Source organism: Sarcophilus harrisii, chromosome 4, assembly GCF_902635505.1.
Source record: "Sarcophilus harrisii chromosome 4, mSarHar1.11, whole genome shotgun sequence".
Lineage (NCBI taxonomy): Eukaryota > Metazoa > Chordata > Mammalia > Dasyuromorphia > Dasyuridae > Sarcophilus > Sarcophilus harrisii.
In genome coordinates this window covers 290664558-290671293 of record NC_045429.1, presented here as the reverse complement: position 1 = coordinate 290671293, position 6736 = coordinate 290664558, and positions in this window count along the sequence as shown.

Sequence of the window (6736 nt, the reverse complement as noted above, 5' to 3'; positions counted from 1 at the left end):
TTGTCTTTCCCAGAAGCACTGAGGGATACCTGTAGAATAGGTGTGGAACGGCATCCAGGTGTCAGGAGTGCCTTTCTTACATGGCTTCAGGGCTATGGTGGTTTTAAACCCTTTGTGAAACCTGAGATATCTTGGCCTATAGAAGTCCCTGTACAATTGATGGAATGAGGAATGGTGTACACAGTCTTGTTCAGGGAGGTAGGATGTTGTAAGTCAGGTATTAAATGAATACCTGAGATAAAGTTCTGTGGTTTCAATTGTATCTAACCCTTTGGTATCTAGCAAAGAAAGGCACAAAGGAGGGGTGTATACAAGAAAAGTCATATTCTTTAGCACTGACTCACTAACTTTGGCAGGTGGGTGTGTTGGTTTTTCACCCTCTAATTTAGAGACATTGCCTACAAGAGGAAAATGGGGCAAAGCCTCTCCCCAGCCCACCATATGAATAGCTGGAGGCCGTGGGAGAAGCCCCACATCCATTGTCTGATTTTATCAGTCTTTAAGCATTGTTCATCAACCAAGGCAGTCCAATTCAGCTGTGACACTGGTGCTGTGTTCGCTGTCTTTAGTGTCATGGTCAAAAGGGACAGAGTTGTCCCCAGCATCTGAAGGGCTGCTGACATCCAGCTGATCCTTCCGGGCTATCATTGTGGACATCATCGTCTGGTCCTTTTCTTCTTAATTCCCCAGGTCATGGATGTTCCTGGTTGGGATCCACTCCTCTGCTTTTGGGTCTGCATCTGGAACAACAAGAGCATACCTGGGACCCCAAACCCTGACCCAACCAGGGCCTTTCCAGATGCTGTCTAAGCCCTTCCACATCACTGTGGAGAGAGGACTCCTGTCCTTGTTGACCAGTCTGTTAATTAGCCGCACTTTTTGTGTGTGCACATTGCTGGAATAAGATTCAAAGAATATGAAAACTGCAGGTAATTGTATGTATACATTGCTGCATCTAAGCAAGCCTGCGTGAATTGGGTGGAAGGTCCTGGGAACCCCAACATTCCCTTTTCTTATTTAGACAGGAGCATCTTGAGGGTACGATTAGCCCATTTGACAATGGCCTGGCCAGTGGGATTATATGGGATCCCAGTGGAATGGGCAATGCCAAATTCAATACAGAAAGATCAAAAGGAAAAAGACATATAAGCCAGCCCATTTTCTGTCTTAAGGGCATGTGGGATTCCCACAATGGAAAAACAATAAAAAATAAAATAGCTGATCACATGCCTAACTAACTGCTTCCCCAGATTGGATGAAGCCATAAGGAATTGAGAATGCATGTCCACAGTTACATGGATACACTGCTTTTTAACATGGGTGACATCCATTTGCCATAGAGCACTAGGTGACTCACCACAAGGATTTGTTGCAGTATTGTGTGGAAGAGGATGAAAAAGAGCACAGATAGTGCAGTGGTGAACAATAGCAGCCACTTCTGCTTTGGAAATACCAAATAGCCTTCATAATGAGCCGGCAGATAGAAATGAAGCATGTGCTTTTTGAGCAGGGGAAGCAAAGTAGAGGCTACACAAAGGATAGAGAAGGGCATCACCTACCCTATTGCCCTCAAATATAGGACCGATACCATCAGAATAAGACCTCACATGCATAACAAAAGGGGGTGCAGTTCTACTGTTCAACATAACTCGATGTTGATGATCAAGCATCAAGGGGTGCTTGATGAAGATCAGTAATGGTAGAGTGCCTGTCATCACGTGGTAAATGTTGGACAGCTTGGCACGTATAAAGACTGTCTATAATTATATTAATAGCTTCCTGACATCATTGCATGGCATGTATGATAGCATACAATTCATTTTTCTTTGTGAAATCACAGGGGATATTTAGAACGTGTGCCTCCTGAGTGTCCTTCCTGTACATTGCAGCCCTGTGATCTTTAGTAGCATCAGTGAAAACACTAGGCCCTTGTACTGGCTCCGATGAAAGAGATCCAGTAGCGCTGCTTACCTTTAACCTTCTGTACAACTGCCTAAGTGGGGAAGAAGTATGCAAAGGTGCCAAGGGACAAAACTGTAATAGGATCAGCCCACATTAAGTTATCCTGAGTAATAGCAAGCACCTGCTGTGATGTATACCAAGAGCCAAATGAGGGGGCTGCCCCGAGATAAGTATGGCCCACTGGCAACATTGCCATAAAAAGGAACCAAGTTCCACAATCTTAGCAGACAGAATGCATGAAGGTCTTGTAGGTTACAACCATTCTATGGAATGCTTGCCTTGATGCAGTGTGGTGAAAAAAGGTTTATCAATAAATGCCGACAATATCAAGGGCTGTGAAGGATCAATTCTAGAGGTAGGACGAGTGCACAGCACAGGAATAAATTGTAATACTATACAGGCCTTCGTAGACTATGATCATGGAGATGTCAGGGTAGAAGGGCCCTTCAATGGGTAGATTGTAGCCACTGTGAGATTCCTACCAACTGTTGAAAATCGTGGAAAGTTTTGTATTTACCTTCATCCACCTTAGGAGGCACCATGGACACAGTGAGATCTTGAAGAATGTGCCCAAGATAGAAAAATGGAGGCTTGGTCTGTATGTTGTGTGGCGCCACTATGAGATTCTGCTGAGCTAATATTTGAGTGATGTGCTATACAATGTGCTGTAATCTTGCCTCTTCCTTAGTTGCCACTAATATCATCATCCATGTAATAGAGTATATAGACACTTGGGCATAGTTTTCTGACTGGTGCAAGAACCTTGTCATGTACCATTGGCAGAGAGTGGGACTATTAGCCATCCCCTGTGGTAATTCTTTTCATGCCACTTGGTGGCAGATGCCTGTAAATTAATAAAGGGAATGGAGAAGGCAAACTTCTCCCCATCAGTCCTTAGGGACCATGTTGGAGTATTAGAGACCTATTGTAAAGTACCCATGTGTAGAGGGCTGAAACTATTGAATCAATGCACTGAGATCAGAACTGCAGAGCACTTGAGGCTAACTACTGATTGGACAGTACTCTATGGGCATATGCTTGGAAAATGGTCCTTTCCACTATCCATACTGGCTCAATGATTGGTGTATAGAAGATTGTAGGAGGGACTAGGAGGTAGAATAAGATTAGCCAGGGACACACACTCTCAGTGGTAGACGACTGGGAAGGCAGTTGTGGAGATTCTGCTTCCATCCTGTTCAATCCTGCTTCTAAGACCAAGAATAAAAACTGAGGACTTTTCCTTATCCTGACTCCGGCTGATTCTGAGGTGTTCTGGGTGCTAGCGCCATTGTTACACCTATGGATTGCATGGTGGCATTCAGCTCGCAAACCAATTAACTTGCACCATGCATTGTTCTTTTTCCAAATTACAAAACTGGGTTATGGCACTAAAGGAAGGTTCAATAGGACCCAGTTTTTCTTGTTCATCAATAATGGATTGTAAGGCAGTGAGCTTTTTATTTGTGAGGGGCCACTGATCCATCCATATAGGACAGTCATGTTTCCCTTTTAAGGATGGCACTATCAATGACCCCCATTAGTTTTCCTTAATATGTAATGTAGTCTGAAGGGCTTTTAGCAGGTCCCTATCCCACAAGGAGGTCCTAAACCCAGTGATGACTAGAGGTTTAAAAACACCCTTCCCATTTTCAAATTCCCAATGAAGTTCTTACTAGATTGGGAAGCGTGCTGCATGCCACCCACCCCATTAACTGTTGCTGCTTGGGGTTGCAGGGGCCATTCAAGAGGCCAATCGAGTTTAGTTATAACAGATATATCAGCCCCTGTTGGAATCTTTACTAAAGTGTTAAGACATTTCTTTGCAAAGTGTTAAAGACATTGGAGTTAATTTAATCTTAGAGTTATTTTGGGCCAGAACTTGAAACAAGATACTAAGTGGAACTGATTGAACAATACTTGTGTTCACACCTTTAGAGAGCTCAAGTATCTAAGTACTCAATGGAGTTCCCACGAGAATTCAGGGCTGGCTTAGTCTGAATTCACACCTCCCTTAGGACCAGAGAGCACTCTGGGAGATAACCCATAATCCCTGCCTCGAGAAGGAGGAATTAACCTTTGGGAGATGATATATATGGAGGAAGCTCTTGGAGCAAAGGAGAATTTCTCCGGAACATCAATAGGGCTCTGAGACAGAACACTCTGGAAGAAAAGACTACTTGCGACAGACTGGAGATTGAGAAGCCACGAGTCGGAGCTGGCTGGAGGCTAAAGAAAGCAGAGGCAGAAGCCAAGAACAAAGCTTCAAGATCTCTTGGGGCCAGGCAGAGAGATAGGCCTCAACTAACCGGGCTAATTTTGGAAGGAGAAATAAACATTTGCAATTTTTACTGGCTGGCTGCGATTTTGGAATAATTATTTATTGCAACTGAGACTAAGGTTGCCCTCCAAGGAAAACCCACCACAAGCCCCTTTATCAATCATCCCTCGACATAGTCTGTTTTCTATATAGATAGTATACATGAGCCTTTCTCACCCAATCATCTGAGAAAATTTTACCTCTTCAAAGGGATATAATGGAAGTGCTTTGGCAATTGGATGCTCCTCTTTCAAAGTCATGGGATATGGGTGAGGACCAAGATAAATGGTTCCATATGTTTCAGTATCATAGTATTGTACAATCACAAGTGCATAATCTGAAAGCCCAATCACTAATCTATCTCCTGCTTTTAGTTGTATCTCAACATGTTCAGTGGTCTACAATTCAATATGAAAGCCCTGTACCGTATTCACCAATTGTTGTTCATATTCCTCATCAGGGCTTGATAGGTTTCTTTGAACCCTATTGTTTCTTGTTGGGTAGGTCCCTGATCTACTGGGTATGCGTTCAGGGTGTTAGGGGTCATGGCCCCAACTCCCAAGTGGAACACACCTTATGTGACCAGCACTGCCTGTCCACTTGAATGGCAAAGACTGTGAGTAATGAGGGGCAAGAGTCAAGGGAGGTGTGAGACTCTGCTTTATTACAAAGACTGCAAGTCCTTTTGTCTTCTCGGTGCCTGCTTCTAGTTCCTACATCATATGTAAGCACATTCTAACCTATAGTAGATACATGATTCTCTCCAGGAAGCTACACGTAGCTATATTGTGTGCATTCCTTTCCTAATAGGGATATTCAAGGTACTCCCCTCCAAGATCCGGCATGTGTAGAGGGCTAAAACTATTGAGTCAATGCACTGAGGTCAGGACTGCTGAGCACTTGAGGCTAACTACTGATTGGACAATACTCTATGGGCTTATGCTTGGAAAATGGTCCTTCCCACTATCCTGTGCTGGCTCAATGATTGGTATATACAGAGGATTGTAGGAGGGACTAGGGGATGGAGTAAGATGAGCCAGGGTCACTCTGCAGTGGACAAGGAAGAAGGCGGTTGCAGAGATTCTCTTCCATCCCCTTCACTTCTACCTTTAAAGACCAAAAATAAAGACTAAGGACTTTTGCTAATCCTGACTCTGGCTGATTCTGAGGTGTCCTGGGTGCTGGCGCAGTTGTCATAGGCAGGCCTCTCCTGGGAATTGCCATGTTGCTTCTTCAAGTGGGACTCCTTCCTCCCATCGCCATTTTGTTCACCTTTACAAGGCTACCCTCAGATTACCTGAGCCATGCCCTGTGTGATATCCAAGGCTGGCAGGGGGTTGGCAAGTCCTCTTACAATTCCCCCTTTTTGTTTTTATGTGACAATTCCATTAGCTTGTATTTTTTGAACATTGATAGCATACCAGATGGAGGTTAATACAGATCTAAAAATCATTGGTAATAAGCATAGAGCTACTACAACTACTAATATAATTGCTCCTATAGTGATTTCAAGTTGTTTCCAGTGACCCCATAGGTCAGCTCGTTGAAAGAATGAGATGATTTTTGTCTGCAACATCATTGGGTCAAATTCTTTGGTCCGCAGCTTGAACAATACTATTTGCAATTTGAGCCAATCTATTTAACTCATAAATCACATTTTCCAAACTTAATCCATGTAATTGAGCTTTAATTATCTCCCATTGTATTTGGGTTTCATTATAAACTGTATCAGTTAGACAATACTGGTTGTATCTATAACCACATCATAACTTTTGCTGTAATTCTAAATATTGTACCTCTTCTCCTAAAAACTGAATTGCCTTTTGTATCCTGTGTATAGCTTCATAAAATTCCTCATCAACCTTTAGTTGTCTTTTAAATCCAGCTGACACATTTCTCATTAAATCCTGTAAGTCCTGGGCTTCTTTTATATGATTTTGAGTGTTGGAAATAGATAAAGCCAATGCTGTGGAAGCTATAATAGCCTCAACCAATAAGGTTATACCTAATATGACACATAATATACATCTTTTAGTTCTAGCACCTAATTCATACATTTTTTCCTTGTAAGGCATCAAAAATAATATCACTATGGGTATGGTACCAAGAGTCTGCTTTTACAACAGTAAAAGTGTAATAGGGATGAATGACTATGTACATTTTTCCTTTGAAATTTGGTCTAAGGCAGGTTTCTACCTGACACCTAATACATGTTAAATTGAAGATTCCTTCTCTATATAGAGAGATTCTAGACATGTTATTTTGGTCTACAAGAAATGCATATCCTTTACCCAAACAAACTCTGGCAGTCAGAATGACACTGCTTGTAACATTATTCCTAGGGTCAATTCCCACTAGTTCTGGCAACCCTTGTACTGTTTTTCCTCCTATAGCAGCAACTGCTTTCTCTATACTTTTCATTTCTAGCCCTGAATTATGAATGTACTTCAGTCTTGG